Source organism: Sminthopsis crassicaudata, chromosome 1 (genome assembly GCF_048593235.1).
Source record: "Sminthopsis crassicaudata isolate SCR6 chromosome 1, ASM4859323v1, whole genome shotgun sequence".
NCBI classification, from domain to species: Eukaryota; Metazoa; Chordata; class Mammalia; order Dasyuromorphia; family Dasyuridae; genus Sminthopsis; species Sminthopsis crassicaudata.
This window is the reverse complement of record NC_133617.1, coordinates 514,944,622-514,964,152: the sequence shown is the minus strand read 5'-3', so window position 1 is coordinate 514,964,152 and position 19,531 is coordinate 514,944,622. Positions and strand designations below refer to the sequence as shown.

Here is a 19,531-nt window from a genome sequence, read left to right as displayed (position 1 = left end):
ATACTCTTTATGAGGGACTTGGACAAAATTTCTTTGTGGTGCAATGTTGAAAGAGGTCAGTGTTAGAAGCAGAAGACCTTTGTTCAAATCCTCCCCCTCCCCCTTGCTACTTTTGGGATCCCAGACAAGTCAATTAACTTTGCTAAATTCCACTTTCCTCATCTGCAGAATGAGGGGTTGGATGGGATGCCCCCAAGATCCCTTTTATCTAAATCTATGATTCTATGAATTGGTTAAGATGACCTTTCACTCAAATTTGGAGTACTCCTAGACCTGAAACAAAGAAGCTATGGCTCTTGAAACTATGGTTTACTCAAACATGATTTCATAGAAGTGAGAGCTTCGAATGCACAGAAATCATCTGGACCACATGGCCAAGATTGACCTGGAAGATTCCTAAGAGTTCTCTAATCTAACTATTTACAAAATAGAAAACTGAGGAACAGGGAAGTATTCCCACAATTGCAAAGACAGAGACAGGATTTGATTCTAAATCATTTTAATCCAATCTCATTTCAAAGAGAAGAAAACTAAAACCCAGCAGCTTCCTTCAAAGTCACACAGATAATAGGAAGATGAAAAGGAATTTTTTGTCAGGCCTTGCAGCTCCAAATCCAAGAGTCTTTTCCATTATACTCTTGTTTTCTAATTAAATTTTTTTTTCAATAAAAATCTGCTATGCTCTTCCTCTGACCTCTTCCCTCTCTATTATGAAATAGAAACAAATCCACCAAAAACCTTGTTACAAAAAACTATCAAAAACAAATTGCTCCATTGACCTATTAACCCAAATATAATTCAGTCTGTACTCTGTTAGGAGTTGAGTGTCACTCTGAGCTTTTTCCCCAAGTTTTTCAGAATTGCTTATCTTTAAAATATTATTGTATTTTATTTCCTGGTTCTACCTATTTTACTATTCGTATAAGTCATTTCAGGTTTCTCTGAAATCATCCTCTTCCATTATTTCTAGAGCACAATATATCACATTCAGAAGGTAATTAAATGGCTTAGTAGATAGAGCACTATGGTCAGTAAGAACTGAATTGATACCTGGTCTTTCAGCCTGTTATTTAAGCCTGGACAAATCATTTAACTCATTTACCTCAGTTTACTCATCTGTAAAATAGTGCCTAATTCTCAGGATTGCTGTGAAAATGCTTTGTAAATGCTATGTGAAAGCTAGCTGTTATTTTTTTTCTTTTTCTTTTTTCTTTTTTCTATTTATAACATTTTCTTTGACAGTACATATGAATAGATACTTTTTTTTTTTTTTTTTTTACATTATCCCTTGTACTCCCTTCTGTTCTGAATTTTTCCCCTCCTTCCCTCCACCCCCTCCCCTAGATGGCAGGCATTCCCATACATATTAAATATCTTATAGTATATCCTAGGTACAATATATATGTGCAGAACCAATTTTTTTTTGTTGTTGCAAAGGAAGGATTGTATTCGGAAGGTAAAAATAATCTGGGAAGAAAAACAAAAAAACAAAAATGCTCACAGTTTACACTAATTTCCCAGTGTTCCTTCTCTGGGTGTAGCTGATTCTGTCCATCATTGATCAATTGGAATTGGATTAGCTCTTCTCTATGTTGAAGAGATCCACTTCCATCCTCATACAGTATCATTGTTGAAGTGTATAATGATCTCCTAGTTCTGCTCATTTCACTCAGCATCAGTTGATGTAAGTCTCTTCAAGCCTCTCTGTATTCTTCCTGCTGGTCATTTCTTACAGAATATTCCATAACTTTAATATACCATAATTTACCCAACCATTCTCCAATTGATGGACATCCATTCATCTTCCAGTTTCTAGCCACTGTGAGAAGGGCTAGCTGTTATTTTTACACTCATATACCATGACTACTTGTTCAGTCATTCTTCAAATAATGAGTTTCTGATTTTTATTTGAAAAATATCTCAGGAGGAGGAAAAGGTTCACTATCATCTTCAGTTCATAAATTGAGAAAACTGAAATAAATACTTTAGTCAAGTTGCTTTATAATAACACCAACATCCCAGTGTTCTAGTGAGAAATCAAATCTAATTATGCTGTGCTATCTTTAATCATAAGACTTCTTTCTTGGAAGGCTGATAATCTGTTCGTAAACTATTTCTTGGAAGCTAAACTAAAACCACATGACAGCATCTTGTGGTATAGTCATATTACAAAAGCTACTTAGAAAAAATATCTGGGAACAAAGATCGGGATGCCTAAGAGAATTCATGCAAATATTTCTTTAAATTGGTGGCTTGTAATCTATGTCCTTATTTTTAGTATTAAATAAGATCAATATTTTTAAATACTAAGTTTGGCCACATAGAAGTACTTGCATTGTGACATAAACAATACTAATTAATTTACTTGCCATCTATTTATTTTATACCTTTAGACACTGTTATTTAAACCTAGGCAAATAATTTAACTCATTTCCTCAACTGTTAAAAAAATGCTTGTTCTTTCTATACCTTCGAAGGGAAAAAAAATGGCATGGAAGGAGGATGGATGGCATTTCATTTCATTAAAGAGATACAATTAGTGTAGAAGAAGCTACAAATGATGGGGGTGAACCCTGAAATTGTCCTTGACTTTTGGGGTGAGCCCTGAAACTCTCCAGATAGAGACCTACCCTTAGGGCAGTTGAGTGGTTTCATTAAGATTGGCCCAGGACCACTCCCTACTTAGCTCAAACTTAAGTGGTCACTTTTAGCTGGAGATTTGGATCTGATATTTCTATTGAGTAGCTGCACCCTCTATTGAGCTGAATCTAGGCCTGGAGGCAGTGACAACATAGAAGTAATTTCGTTGAATTGAAACTTCATTCTCAGGTTTCCTATTAAAGGGCAATTTTAAACTCATTTCTTTGTTGAGGCCCAAAGCAGGACTATTCCTTGTCAAGGAACCTCTTTCCTTGGCTTAGCTGCCTGTCAGGACCCCTGCCCACTATAAAGACAATCTCTTCTCAGTGTTAACACCTCAGTTTATCTCTGCCGGGATTTCTCTGCTAGAACCTTTATCTATATGCCAGGAGTTTGTTACTGGGAAGTCAATCTTCCTAGCAAAAGCTGACTCCTGTTGCCAACAATAAACTTCCTTTTGCCAGTCTAATATTTTGGGTTCGTGAAGTCTTTCACATTGGACCTGTGCTGACCAAAGAGGGGTTCCTAGTACTCTCTGCACTGCCACTGACCTAATCATTTGGTTCCCTAATGGATTCACCATATTAGAGAACTGGTTGTAAAATATCTCCTGGGAATCAGCTAATATATTTATATATTTGAGTTTATATATGGTCTTTTTTTTTTTTTTATTTTTAAAATTAATTTTATAATTATAACATTTTTTGATAGTACATATGCATAGGTAATTTTTTATAACATTATCCCTTGTACTTCCTTTTGTTCCGAATTTTCCCCTCCTTCCCTCTACCCCCTCCCTAGATGGCAGGCAGTCCCATACATATTAAGTATGTTATAGTATATCCTACATACAATGTTATATATGGTCTTTTAATGCCTCTGGATGTTATGTACTTAACTCCCTCTTACATACACCTCATTATTCCTCTGAGTTTTATTTTGTTGGAGGGATTGGGAATAATCAGGAAAGTGGGTAGATGACACACCACCTGTTCTTCCCAATTCAGACAGAACTCTATATAGATTCCTGAGTCTCCAAATTAAATGATTCTCTGCCACTGAAAGAAAAAGACAAGAAATTCTGACTACCATTACAAAACCATTACTTTTTCATTAAACTTGTTTCTCCCCAATATTTCTGGTCTTTTTCTGTGTGGACTCAATCTTGTTTAATTCAATAGAAATATATTAAGTGCCTACTAGGTGCAAAGTATTATGTTTTATCATGGATTTGAAACTGGCAAAGTAACTGTTCTCAAGAAGCAGTATACAGATAAATATAGTACAAGGCAGAGTAAGATGGAAATCAAAGATCCAGACAAAGCATCCTAGGAAATATTGAAGTAGGGGAGAATATTTTTAGTTGGAAGAATTAGGAAAGCTCCTGGGATCTGAATCAAGTCTTAAAATGGATTCTGAAAGATAAGGCTCTGCTGTAGGCTACAGAGCTAGGCAGTAAACTAGAATTTCAAAGGAAAAAAAAGAATCTTAGGAATGAATTAGCCAGGTGAGAGGAGTTAGCTAGGTGCCACAGTGTAGAGAGAGTCAGGTCTGGAGGTAGGAAGGCTCTGAGCCCCAAATACTTACTAGCCTGTGTAATCTCTTCACCCTGTTTGCCTCAGTTTCCTCATCTGTAAAAGAAGCTGGGGAAAGAAATGGCAAATCATTCCAATATTTCTGCCAACACAACCCCCAAATTGGGTCACAATGAGAAACTGAAAAATAACAAATCTAATAGTTATTCTTCCAGAAGGGAAGTATTTGTCCGAGATTCTGAGAAGTCAGTCTACCTAAGCAGCTGCAGAATTGGAACTAAAAGTCCCATTTGTTGAATCTTTGTCCATGAGGCAGAAGGATTCAATAAGGCCAGTTTGCAGGGGGTGAACATACATGGTAAACTAATTATTCACAATTTTTTTTAAGATATGTGTGTGGGATAATTAACATCGCAACATGTTCTTCAATGTGATATTATGGAAAGAACATTCAATTTGGAGTCATAGGTCTTGGATTCTAATCCGGGTGGGTAAAGTTCATTTACAAGTCTTAATGTATCATTTTCATTACTTTTATTTTTATTTATTTTTATTAATTTTATAATTATAAAAAAATTTTTACAGTACATATGCATGAGTAATTTTTTTTTATAACATTATCCCTTGTATTCATTTTTCCCCCCTTCCTCTACTCCCTCCCCTAGATGACAGGCAATCCCATACATATTAAATATGTTACAGTATAACCTAGATACATTATATGCGTGTAAATACCATTTTCTTGTTGCACATTAAGTATTAGATTCCGAAGGTGTAAGTAACCTGGGTAGATAGACAGTATTGCTAACAATTTACATTCACTTCCCAGTGTTCCTTCTCTGGGTGTAATTGTTTCTGTCCATCACTGATCAGCTGGAAGTGAGTTGGATCTTCTTTATGTTGAAGATTTCCACTTCCATCAGAATACATCCTCATACAGCATTGAAGTGTACAGAGATCTTCTGGTTCTATTCATTTCACTCAGCATCAGTTGATGTAAGCCTCTCCAGGCCTCTCTGTATTCCTCCTGTTGGTCATTTCTTGAATTTTTTTTTTTTTTCTGAGGCTGGGGTTAAGTGACTTGCCCAGGGTCACACAGCTAGGAAGTGTCTGAGACCAAATTTGAACTTGGGTCCTCCTGAATTCAGGGCTGATGCTCTATCCAGTGCACCACCTAGCTCCCCCCTGCTGGTCATTTCTTACAGATCAATAATATTCCATAACATTCATATACCATAATTTACCCAACCATTCTTCAATTGATGGACATCCATTCATTTTCCAGTTTCTAGCCACTACAAAAAGAGCTGCCACAAACATTTTGGCACATACAGGTCCCTTTCCCTTCTTTAGTATTTCCTTGGGATGTAAGCCCACTGCTGGGTCAAAGGGTATGCACAGTTTGATAACTTTTGGGGCATAGTTCCAAATTGCTCTCCAGAATGGTGGGATTCTTTCACAACTCCACCAACAATGTATCAGTGTCCCAGTTTTCCTACAGCCCCTCCAACATTCATCATTATTTGTTCCTGTCATCTTAGCCAATCTGACAGGTGTGTAGTGATATCTCAGAGTTGTCTTAATTTGCTTTTCTCTGATCAGTAGTGATTTGGAACACTCTTTCATATGAGTGGATATAGTTTCAATTTAATCATGTGAAAATTGTCTATTCATATCCTTTGACCATTCATCAATGGGAGAATGGCTTGATTTCTTATAAATTAGGGTCAGTTCTCTGTATATTTTGGAAATGAGGCCTTTATCAGAACCTTTAACTATAATCATTTTCATTACTTTTAAAGTACAGAGATAAACAAGGTGCCCTATAAAACCCTTTCCAGCTCTATGATCCTCAGAACCTCTAGGGCCCAGGATCAACTCGCTGAAGGAGACATAAATTTGAGTCCTGCCTCAGGCACTATATCATCCAAACTAACTCAGATAACCCCTCGGGGCTTCATTTCTAAAATGAGAGAGTTTGGAATAAATGAGTTCTTCTGTCCCTTTCAAGGCTAAAATTCTGTAATTCTTTGAAGATTTAAAAAAAAAATCTATCTAAAGGACAGTCTTGCTAGTTCAAGTGGAGTGCCTCGGTTCTGAACTTTCAGCCTCTGCACACTTGTCACATCCCATAAACCTATACTGCCCTGACAGCGTTCATTCCTCTGCCAACTGGCAGGCCCCAAGCATCACATTTCTACTTCAGTGCTTGGCTTGTTTTGTTTCTTGAAGCTACACAGATGAAACCTAAAACCCTTAGCATGGAGCATGAAGTCAACACACTCCAGTGTTTCTAGAACTAAGAGGAGAATTGGGAAAAAGAAAAAAAAGAAAAAAAAATGCCTACCTTCCAAGGGACCCATATGGCTTTATTGAGATATATTTGTAATTTTTTAAAAATGGAAATTTCCTCCTGGTAGCGCAGATCTGCACTGGGAGAATTCAATTGCAGTAAGGAGTCTTTGAAGTTGGGTGATTCTCCTCACTCATTCGCTGGCAAGACTAAAAGAAAAGAACCCTTCCTTCAGAGATTGGTGAGTGAAATCTAGCTCTACAGCTGCTCTCTTACCAACTAAAGTTAGACTCTATCTCCTGTCAAAAACACATCATTTCCAAGCTGTATTTTTTTTCCTTTTTTTTTTTTTTTTTTTTTTTTTTTCTATTTTAACAGTGGGAGGGAGGAATAATGTTAATATAAGAACCAAAAAATAAAGAGAATAGAAGCAATTTTTGAGAAAGGTGGGTGGTTTCTGTGGGGCCAGGTGAACAAAACCTTTTAGAGAAATGACTGGCTCTACGGGGGCCCCTCGTTCCTCTTAGATGGATCTCGGAGAAAAGATCTTATCTTTCAGTTTCAAAGAATTGTAAATCAGTCACAAAGGAAACAATCACCTCCCACCCAATTACCGAGCCAGGCCTGGATTTGAAGGGTTCTGTGTTCAGGCATAGATTTTAGCTGGAGGCAAAGTCTCTGGCTTCTTACAGTTCAGTGCCTAAACTCATTTTGTACTTTCAACTTTGAGACACTTGAAGATAAAAAGGACACCACAGTTCTATTTTTAGTGACTCCAGGGATTTGGTCACTAGGGCAAAGAATTCTAGAATTTAAAGCTGAAAAGGGCTAGTGAGAGAGCTGAACTAGTGTTTACATTTTGCAGATGAATAACCTGAGGCTCATGGTGGTTTTCTAACTTGTTTGAGGTCACGTAGGGAGTAAGAAACAGAACTGGAATTTGAACTTAGATCAATTGGAAAAAAAAAACAAAACAACCCATAAAACTTCTCTATACCCATTGTCTGCCTTCCTCAACCACATTATTTTTTTTTTAGGAACAAGGGTTTCTGACTCATCAGTTTTATGTTTCCAATTACTTTCCATTCTTCTTTGTCACCTACAACATATCAACATAAATGTTTTCAGTCAGTAAGTCAGTCAGTCAATTAATCAAGGTCTTACTGAATGCCCAAAGGAAACCAAAACACAATCCAAGATGGCCTTGGGTAAGGAGAGAGATGCTCTGATTGGTCAGGGTTCTAACTTTGAAGATGATATACTCTCAATGGGGAGACCAGACAAACAATCATGACAACAAAACTGGACTGTGTAGATGCATATAATTTTTATTCAGTGGCAAGTGTTGCAGTGACATGGTCAAAGTGACAGGCGTGACAAATTATTCTGGGTCTGGTAAATAAAGCAGTTTATAGAAGGCAGGGGGAGCAAAATTGGAGTGACAGTTCATCCAAGTGCAAGATGACATATTTCTGAGCAAGAAATTAATTAGCAAAAATGGCTATATTGTGTAATTAAGAATGGCATAGCATGCTCCTAAGAAATTAATTTAATTTATTTTTAATTTGTGAAATAAAATAAGCATTTACAATAATTAAAATGATTGCATATGAAACTACAAATCTACTATGTATAACTTGCTATTCCTTTTAAATATATCACAAAATTATCATGTAAATTTCTTTTTTCTCTTTTTTCTTCCCTTCCTCATTCCCTCCATCCTTGAGCTGACAACCAATAGGTATATAGATTGTACATATGTGGGTATGTATGTAAAATTATTCTATACATTCTTCTAATAATGTTCTTTCTTTGAATGCAGATACAATTGAAGTTGCAATTATTCCCTTTTTATTTACTCCTAAAGGAAAAACAAATTAATACAGGGATCCCAATAGATAGCAAACCCAGTGCATTTTTTATTCTTCTATTCTATATGCTTAGGGAGTTTGATTATCATTTGCTAATAATGACACAAAGTATTTATTCTAACCCATTCAACTAGGGCTTAAGGACCTACTATGTGCCAGCTCTTGGGAAACAAAGGATATAGGCCCTAATTTCTTTTATTATTATTTTTTAAAATTTAAAAAAAACAACTTTTTAAAATATTTTTTAAAATTAATTTTATAATTATAACTTTTTTTTTTTGACAGTACATATGCATGGGTAATTTTTTACAACATTATCCCTTGCACTCACTTCTACTCTGAATTTTCCCTCCTTCCCTCCACCCCTTCCCCTAGATGGCAGGCAGTCCCATACATGTTAAATGTGTTATACTATATCCTAGATACAATATAAGTATGCAGAACCAAATTTCTTGTTGCACAGGAAGAATTGGATTCAGAAGGTAAAAATAACCTGGGAAGAAAAACAAAAATGCAAACAGTTTACTCTCATTTCCCAGTGTTCCTTCTCTGGGTGTAACTGATTCTGTCCATTAGATCTTCTCTTTGTCGAAGATATCCACTTTCATTAGAATACATCCTCATACAGTATCATTGTTGAAGTGTATAATGATCTCCTGGTTCTGCTCATTTCACTCAGCATCAGTTCATGTAAGTCTCTCCAAACTTCTCTGTATTCATCCTGCTGGTCATTTCTTACAGAGCAATAATATTCCATAACCTTCATATACCATAATTTACCCAACCATTCTCCAATTGATGGACTCCATTCATCTTCCAGTTTCTAGCCACTACGAAAAGAGCTGCCACAAACATTTTGGCACATACAGGTCCCTTTCTGCTCTTTAGTATTTCTTTGGGATATAATCCCAATAGCAGCAATGCTGGATCAAAGGGTATGCACAGTTTGATAACTTTTTGAGCATAGTTCCAAATTGCTCTCCAGAATGGTTGGATTCTTTCACAACTACACCAACTCCATCAGTGTCTCAGTTTTCCCACATCCCCTCCAACATTCATCATTATCTTTTCCTGTCATCTTAGCCAATCTGACAGGTGTGTAGTGGTATCTCAGAGTTGTCTTAATTTGCATTTCTCTGATCAGTAGTGATTTGGAACACTTTCATATGAGTGGAAATAGTTTCAATTTCATCATCTGAAAATTGTCTGTTCATATCTTTTGACTATTTATCAGTTAGAGAATGGCTTGATTGCTTATAAATTAGGGTCAGTTCTCTGTATATTTTGGAAATGAGACCTTTATCAGAACCTTTACCTGTAAAAATGTTTTCCCAGTTTGTTACTTCCCTTCTAATTTTGTTTGCATTAGTTTTGTTTGTACAAAAGCTTTTTAATTTGATGTAATCGAAATTTTCTATTTTGTGATCAATAATGATCTCTAGTTCTTCTTTGGTCACAAATTCCTTCCTCTTCCACAAGTCTGAGAGGTAAACTATCCTATGTTCCTCTAATTTATTTATGGTCTCGTTCTTTATGCCTAAATCATGGACCCATTTTGATCTTTTGCTATATGGTGCTAAGTATGGGTCCATGCCTAATTTCTGCCATACTAATTTTCACTTTTCCCAGAAGTTTTTGTCAAATAATGAATTCTTATCCCACAAGTTGGGATCTTTGGGTTTGTCAAACATTAGATTGCTGCAGTTGTTCACTATTTTGTCCTGTGAACCTAACCTATTCCACTGATCAACTAGTCTATTTCTTAGCCAATACCAAATGGTTTTGGTGACTGCTGCTTTATAATATAGCTTCAGATCAGGTACAGCTAGGTGTAGGCCCTAATTTCAAGTAATTTATAGTATCATGATAGAAATGACAAGTACACATATAATTTTGATGGATGGTAAGAGTTAAATAAGAGTAAGGAAGATCAGATAAAGTGTTATGAGAAATTTGAAAAGGGAGAGATCATTTCCTTCTAGGAGATGGGGAAGAGGAAGGGTCAGGAAGGTTTCACTGAGGAGCTAGCATCTCAATTGGGCCTTAGGAAAAGTTTAAGATTCAAAAGAAAAAAAAAAAAACTGGGAATAGGATGATAGGAATAGTCAGTTTTAAGCATAAAAGATGGTGCTGTGGGATAAATCGGACTTATGTTGGTAACCTGGCAGTTTAGGTCTAGTATTAAAATGAAATAAGATACTAGTAAGTCTTTCAGACTACATGGTACAGTGCACAGAATGCTGGACCTTAAGTCATGAAAACTCATCTTCCTGAGTTGAAATCTGGCCTTTGACATTTACTAGCTCTGTGATCCTGGGCAAAGCATTTGACCCTGTTTACTTTTATTTCCTAATCTGTAAAATGACCTGGAGAAGGGAATGGCAAACCATTCTAGTATCTTTGCCAAGAAAACTTGACAAAGAATCAGACATGACTGACTGAGCAACAAACAAAAACAAGGTCAAGGTCATTCAATTGATGGTACAGTAATAGGACATCAATGTGACTCTGGGCAAGTCACTTAATCCCTTGTTGCTTCAGTTCCCCATCTGCAAAATGGGGACACAACGGAGAAGTAAATGACAAACCACTCCAGTATTTTTGCCAAGAAAACCCCAAGGACAAAATCCATGGGGTCATGCAGATTCAGACACAACTGAACAGTAACAGCAAAATCATTCAACAGTTAACAAGAGGAGATTGATTTAGCAAAAGCACAGGAAGTCTATTCAGCAAGAACGTCATACTGATTCACCTTAAGATTACTTCCTGTTTTTGATATTACAATCAGTCTAGGTCTGAAGCCTGAGAGAATGGGAGCTTCTCATAGCTTTTTGTACTCAGGTGACCAGGAAGCCACAACAGCAAAGTAAACCAGCTCCCTTAGCCAATTAGTTCTCAAGGAAATTTTCTTTTTTTCTTTTTTTTTTAACTTAAAAAAAATTATTTATTTTGTAATAGCTTTTTATTTTCCCAAATACATACAAAGATAATTTTCAAAATTCACCTTTGCAAAACCTTGTATTCCATATTTTTATCCCTCTTTCCTTTCCCCCACTCCCCCCCCCCAGACAACAAGCGATCCAATATAGGTTAAATATGTAATTCTTCTGAAAATATTTCTATATTCATCATGCTGTGCCAGAAAAATAAGATCAAAAGGGGGGGGGGGAACACTAGAAAGAAGAAAGTAAACAAACAACAAATAAAATGAAAATACTATGCTTTGATCCACATTCAATCAATCTCCATAGGCACTCTCTCTGGATGTGAATGGTTCTTTCTATCACATATCTATTGAAATTGCCTTCTTAAAGAAAATTTCAATACCTCTCGAGGAAAAAAATTTAGTCTCACCCACAGGGGTTAAGACTTTAAGCTAGCCCAGCCTTGATGGTAGGAAATTTTATTCCTATCTCATACAATATGAAAATGCTATGGAGATGGGAATGACCAGAATGAAGATGGAAGATGGAAACTAATGCAGAATATTTGAAAGAAAATAGTAAGAGAAGACTAGATAGGTAAATTGGTACCAGATTATGAAATGTCTTGAATTCCAATCAGGAACTTACAGGTAAGCAATGTGAAAATACTGACAATTTTTAAATAGAGGGCTAGCATAATCATAGTTGTATTAAGTTAAGAAGACTACTTAAGAGTGGAAGATGGATTGGAGAAAGGTTAGGGGAGAGACTGAATCTAGGAAAATCAGTTGGGAGGCTATTATCTAGTTCTGAAGGGCTTAAAATAGGGTAGCCAGAGTGAGAGCCCAGAGAAAAGATCTAGAGATATAAAGACAAAAAGTGAAACAGTACTTGCCCTCAGGGAAATTATGTTCTACTAGGGGAATTAATACACACACACACACACACACACACACACACACACACACACACACATATATATATACACACACACAACATAAATATATTTATCTACCAGTTTTTTATCTATAAAATATATAATGTATATATATATATAAATATATGTAGCACTCTTTCTAAGCTGTACCTTTAACTAGAACTCCTTAGCCAGACAACTACCTTAGTGCTCAAGATATTTAGTGAATCTAAAATCCTAACTCTTTTTACTATGCTTATTTTTAATAACCAGCTGATATTATTAAGCCAAGGCAAAGGCATTTACTGTGAAGGTTATTCTTTATCATTCATTATATCATTCAGAAAACTTATTACTAATTGTTTGTTTAAATCCAACTTCATGTGACTAGAATGTTTGAACATAGAATATTGCCCTGACCTCAGTAACTCTCCAGGGATGCCAGAGATAATTACAAGGAATCATGGCTCCCCCAGGTCCTAGGCTGCCTTGATTATCTCTGTAGGTAGCAAGTGAGTCTTGATTTTTAAAGGACTACTAGGAACAAAGTCAATCTTTGGCTATTGAATGGCTAGCTAGTTGCCTCCTAATTCAATTAACTTTGATCAGAAAATTTCTTCACTCTTAATAAAATAAAAGGATGACAGTGAATACATCTGCATTCTGAGACCTTATTATCCTATGGTTTCTTACCTATCCTTTATCTTCTGTGAATTCCTTAACTGAAGCAAGTAGAAATAAATAATTAGGAAGCATCTTTATCCATTCCCCTTTTCACTGAACATACAAAATAAACACAAAGTAATTTAGCAGAAAGCAAAAAGTTAGGAACTGGGGAATCAAGGAAAAACTCATTAGGAAGATATTTCTTAAGCCGAGGCCTGAAGGACACTAGAGATGTTAAGACCTGATTTGAGGAGGGAATGATTTCCAGAAATTTAGACCAGCCAATGCAAAGTCACAGAGGAGATAGATGAAGTGTTGTATATGAAGTAAGAAGGTCAAATTGACTGGAGCGCAGAGAATATGAAGGGCAATAAGGTGTAATAAACCTGGAAAGGCAAGTTAGGACCAAGTTGTGAAGAGCTTTAAATGTCAAATAATGGGAGTGACATAGTCAGACATGTACTTCAGAAAAATCCCTTAGGCTTAAGTGTGCAAGGTAGATTTAGACTGAGGAAAGAGGAAAGAAAGAAGACCAATTAGAAGAATATTATAATAGTTGAGTCAAGAGATCATGAGGTCTGAACTAGGGTGTTGGCTGTATAAATAGAAAGGGGATAGATTTAAGAGCCATTTTGGAGATAGAAACAAGAATTTAATAAGGACAAATATAACTTCAGTATTTAGGCTCACAAAACTAAATGTGCAAGTACAACATGGAAAGACTTGTCTGGACAATAATACCTGTGCATAAAGAGAACAGGAATCAAGCTTGCCATGTGGCAGTCAATAGAAGCTAATGTAATCTAAGATTGTACTAACAAAAGTACAGCACCCACGTTAGTCCATATTTGGAGTACTGGGATGTAGAATTCAGTTCTGGAATGCACATTTACATGAGATTTTGACAAACTGTAGGATAACCAGGAAAGTGAAGGAATCACAAATAACACCACATTGTGCAGTCACTCACATTGTCAAATATATATGGTAATTGCAGTGAGTTTTATTGAACTGTTTTTGTCTCTTAAAAGGAAAGCACTAAAAACAACAACAACAAAAAAATAAAAAATAAAAAAATAAAATGAAGATAAAAAAAAAAAAGGGAAAACACTGAGGGGGATGAGGAGGAAGGGAATGATTATGATGTAGAAGCAAAAAGAATCAATCAAACTTTAAAGATAAATGAAGATCATTTGAAGTAACTAGGGATATTTTATATGTATTCTATATATACTTATATTGGGCAGTGACTTAGCACAGTGGTTAGAATGCTGGACTTGTAGTCAGGAAGACTCACCTTCATGAATTCAGATCTGGTCCCAGAAACTTCATAGCTGTGTGATCCTGGGCAAGTCATTCCTGTTTGCTTCAGTTTCCTTATTTGTAAAATGAACTGGAGAAGGAAATGAAAATCTACTACAATTTCTTTGCCAAGAAAACCCCAAATGAGCTCACCAAGAGTTAGACGTGACTAGAAGAACTAAACAACAATAATAGCTTTCTGTTGTCATCGACATTTAAATGCAAGCTCCTTGTGAACTGAGATTGTTTCATTCTTTGTATTTGTATCCCTGATGCCTAGCCTAATGTCTGCTACATAGTAGATGCTTAATAAATTCTTGATTGATTTAAGGGAGATGTGTTGATTGTTTTCAAGTACTGGAAAGATTGTCACTTGAAGGATCAGAATAATTTCACCCCATCTCATAAGATAAAACAAATTATAGTGAATGGAAGTTTAGAGAGTCAGATTCCAACTTAATATAAAAACATTTGCTTTAGAGTCATCCCCATAGAACGGACTAGTAGAAGAGTCAGTGAGTTCCCTGCCTTCAGTCTTCAAGGAGAGCCTGGATAACAATCCACATATAAAGGGTGGGAGGAACAGTCCAGAGATAATTCTAAGGTTATTATAGAAGAGGTGTCATCAGATAGGAGTTGGATTAGGTGACTTCTGGGGTCTCTTTTCCAAATTTAAGATTCCATGTTTCTGTAGCTCCCATAGAAATCTATAGATTTGGGATCCACTAAAGAAAAGTAGAAATTAAAACTGTGGGAATGTATGCTCTCACCAAGCAAAAGAGCACTTAGAGAAGTTGTATACCAGGAACTGGGGAGGCTTGAGGAAGCTGGCCACTTCCTTCCTGGGCCTCCATCCACCCATCCATCACAACTCCTTATCCTTGACTCACCTGAACCAGGACTATTGTGAGAAAAAGGTTTAATTATCTTATTCAAGGTCACACAGCAACTAAGTGTCTGAGGCCAGATTTGAACACTAAGCCCAGATTCTACTTACTCGGGCCACTTAAATCCCCTCATATTTCTCTTGTCTTTGCACCTCTGATCTCATTGATCATCAGGTCATTGTTGTTCAATTGTATTCAAATTGTTGTTCAATTCCAGTTGTATCCAATTCCCTTTGAACCCATTTGGGGTTTTCTTGGCAAAGATATTGGGGTGATTTGTTATTTCCTTCTTCATCTTGAGTAAACTAAGACGAACAAGGTTAAATGACTTGCTTAAATGACACAGCTAATAACTGCCTGAGACCAGATTAGAATTCAGGAAGATGAATCTTCCTAATTCCAAGCTCAGCACTTAATTCAGGATGCCACTTAGCAGCTCCACCTTAATGTTGGAGAACTAATAATGGTGATCCAGTAGATAGAACACTTGGCTTGGAGTAAGAAAGACCTGTATTCCAGTCTGGTCTTAGACATTAACTAGTTGTACAATTCTGGGCAAGTCACTTAATCTTTTTTTTTTTTACCTCAGTTTTCTCAACTGGAAAAGGGAGATAATAATGGTACCTTCACAAGTCATTTTGAAGATCAAATGAAGTAATATTTGTAAAAGTGCCTAGCATAGTTCCTAGTACATAGTAACTACTATATAAATGCTTATCCCCTTTCCTTCCTCTCTGTCCATTCCTCATTCCAGAGTCCAAAAGCTTCACTGAAATGCTCAGTTTTCTATGTCACATGAGTCTTGCTTACTTATGATCCGGAAGTTTGGGTGGAAATAGTCCAAAATCGTAGTTTTTCTATCTATGCAATTTAGGAGCTTATAAGAGCTATTTATTCTTTAAAATCCCCAAGCCATAGTATCATTATGACAACTCAGAATCTCCTTAGTCAGCATTATTTTAGATCAAGGAAGAAGTCTCTGTCCTATTTAATTCTGTTTATTCCAAACTATTCACTGACTTCCTTTATTGCAATATTCTATATACAATTAATAAAAAGATGAGTCATCACAATTACAATGATTCAAAATCAAGAATTAGAAATAATATAATGAAATAAATCAGGTTAAAAAAGGTGTTTGCCAGCTGCAGACATAGGGGAAACAGGGAGGAAATGAAATGCTTGTTATCTCTCTGCTAATTTCAGGAAGTGACCAGATCCAACCATTCTGGAAAGCAATTTGGAACTATGCCCAAAGAATTATAAAACTGTGCAGCAGCAGTGTCATCACTGAGTCTTTATCCCAAAGAAATCATAAAAAAGGAAAAAGGTCCCGCATGTGCAAAAATGTTTGTAGCAGCTTTTTGTGGTGGCAAAGAATTGGAAAATGAGTTAGATGCCCATCAGCTGGGGAATGGCTGAATCAGTTATGGTATATGAAAGTAATGTACTATTTATTATTCTATAAAAAATGACAAACAAGCTGATTTTAGAAAGGAAAGATTTACATGAACTGATGTTGAGTGTAACGAGCAGAACCAGGAATACATTGTACACAATACCAGCAAGAATGTATGATGATCAACTATGAAAAACTTGGTTCTTCTCAGCGGTTTAATATTCCAAGGTAATCCCAATAAACTTTGGGTAGAAAATGCTACCCACATCCAGACTGAGAACTATGGAGACTAACTATAAATCAATACATGCTATGTTCACTTTTTTTTCTTTTTCTTCTGTTTTTTTTTTTTTTCTCTCATGGTTTTCCTTTTTGTCCTACTTCTTCTTTCCCAACATGATTCAGAAGGAAAATGAAAAAAGAAAATGAACATATTTGTATAACCAAAAAAAATTATTTTTATGTGTAACTGGGGAAAATTTTAAAAAGAAAAAAGTGATCAGCAAGAGCAGCAAGTGCATTCCAGTTAAACACCCTCTTCTGTAAAGTGTTAGTAGCCTAAGCAGGAGAGAGTTCTAAATTTATCAACACCCACTAGCATTAGTCTCCTTTCAAAGCACTCCCTTACTCCTCTGCAGACCTGATTTGAACTTTTCTTTCACTAAAATCTTGCTAACCTTACCTTCCAGACTAAAGGATATCTCACTGTTACTTCCCGGATGTCCAATTATTGTCATTCCCTGGAAGCCTTTCTTCTCTGTTTGCAAATTCTGTCTCAAAAAATAATGATATTTCTCTCTGGGGTTTAGAATTTCACAGTTCCGTTCAAAATCAGCTATGAGACACTTGGAACTTGGAATTAACATACCACCACCTCAAACAAACCTCAGCACTTAATAGAACAAGGATGATTTTACTTGTGTTCCTGGTCTAGGGCATTTTAGCATTCTATCCAGAGCAAATCATATGTGCATGTATATGTGTGTGTGTGTATTACATGCAATAGATACAACACTAGGTAAAGCATTATTTGATAAGCTGATTCAGTGACTAAAAGTCTATATGACATATACAATATAAAATATGTACAAGTCCCACTGGGACTTGCATATCCATATAACACTAGGAAATATATATAATCTGAAAGAAAATTAAAAGAATATCACTGTATTTATAAAATAAAATATTCAGAAATAACAAGGTATATAATTTTATATATCCATATGTATACATAGCAAAACTATTCATAGCTAACAAATTAGCTACAATACAGATTAAAAAATAACAAAAGCAAATAAACATTAAAAATGAAACAAAAACAATTTACATATAATAATTACACATAAATTAATCTATCTAATTATATTCAAGGTACATTTTACATGGGTAACCATTAGCAACATCATCTGGTTACATGTATAAGTACTTCTCCAGATTCCTCTGGGACATCATTGTGTGATCACTGGATAAATAATGCTAAATATTCTGTGACTTGTTGACCTGTCTGCCACTATACAGAAGCTAGTTGATGTTATGGATATGCATGTACTGCTGTGACTTGTGCATGTATTATATCCTATATTTAATTTAGACCGATCATAGTCTTCATTAAATCTATAGTCCTCCCTATCTCTAGACATTATTATTATATTATATATATATCAATCTAATCACTTCCCTCCCTCCTTAGACTTCCCTAACCATAGATACTCTCTCTTTCATCTTAACTTTACCATCGTGGTGTCATGCTCCAGATTTGCCCATCCTTTCCACTATTCTCGGAAAATAAAAACCTGCCTGATAAACATACTTGCTTTCATCTTTAAACTTTTCCTTTCTATCATCATTAGCATTCAATTTTTCCTTGGTTTCTCCTGAGGAAATTGCCTCCCTGGCTACCCTTTCCAGTACTGGTGACAAATTCAATACCTTCTGACTCACTGGTAGTGATGAGGAAGTTGGAATATTCTTTGTACTCCCTTGCTATTTCCAGATTCTTCCTCTACCACCACCATTTATCATCCTTTCCTTTGAGATTCATGGTATTCAAGTTTGTCATCCACTCAAACCCAGATGGCCACTATCTATTGATCCTATAGGATACTTTCTTCCTTGGGTTTTTACCTGGCTCATCTTTTTACCTCAGCTCCTGCTCTCATAACGGGAACTTCAACATACATAGAGCCTCCCTCAAATGCACTGCCTTCCCAATTCCTGAATCTACTCAATTTTCAGAATGTACAAGCAATATGTGCATGTTTTCTTCCTCATTAGAATGCGAGATTTTTCAGAAGGATTATATTTTGGTCTCCCCAATAGTACAGTGGCCAACAGAGTTAGTATTTAATAAATGCTTGTAGACTGACTAAACTTGAACTTGTAATGGAATGAAGCTAGGTAGCAGTGTTACTGCTAGGCAGGGTGTGTGTATTATTAAGTCTCTGGAGCTGACATCAGAAAAAGTGATGTTTTCTAGATTCTGTCCACTTCCATCACTGGAACTGATGACTAGGGCAGAGCTTTTTAATGATTGGTAGCCAGTCTCTTTCACTTAGAGCCTGCTGTCCATCGCCTGATATATCTGATCATCAGGGAAATACAAATAACTCACCTATTGGCAATAAAGGGTTTCAGTGAATTGCCTTCGTAGGGCTCCTGGAAGTCTTTGGGACTATCTTATGTGCCTAGGCTCTCCAAACCTAGTTTTGGAATGGTTTCACATCTACTAATACCATCTTCTTTGTCCCATAGACAAAAGATTTCTCAGCAAAAAATTGTTACTTGTTGAATGTGTTGAAAACACATTTGAGCATCATACAATTACTTATTTCTTTCAGTGTTCTTCTGGACTGAAGTTGTAGCAAAGTGCTAAGACTGAATTAACTTTTCTCTCAGCTTATAGATGTACTGGTTGTGAGTGTGTGCAATTTCTCCTTTCTCAAAGATTCCTGGGCACAAGCCAATAGGGAGACATGTTTCAAATTCACAATATAGGGAATAAAAATAATGGCATCATTCCTAGTGAGATCTTGCCCATGTACTGAAAAAGTCATATGTTGACTTTGCTGACATTTTTATTCTTGTATCAGTATTCT

The 19,531-nt window shown here is 36.0% G+C and overlaps 1 long non-coding RNA gene across 2 annotated transcripts in view; it reads left to right on the top strand.

Moving 5' to 3' along the window:
• The first annotated feature begins 6,353 nt into the window (after positions 1-6,353).
• LOC141550727 (uncharacterized) overlaps positions 6,354-19,531 on the top strand; it is a 154,571-nt gene continuing 141,393 nt past the window's right edge. For both annotated transcript variants that reach the window (XR_012484674.1, XR_012484675.1), the window contains exon 1: positions 6,354-6,709. This is a non-coding gene — a long non-coding RNA (uncharacterized LOC141550727). The remainder of the gene's footprint in view (positions 6,710-19,531) is intronic.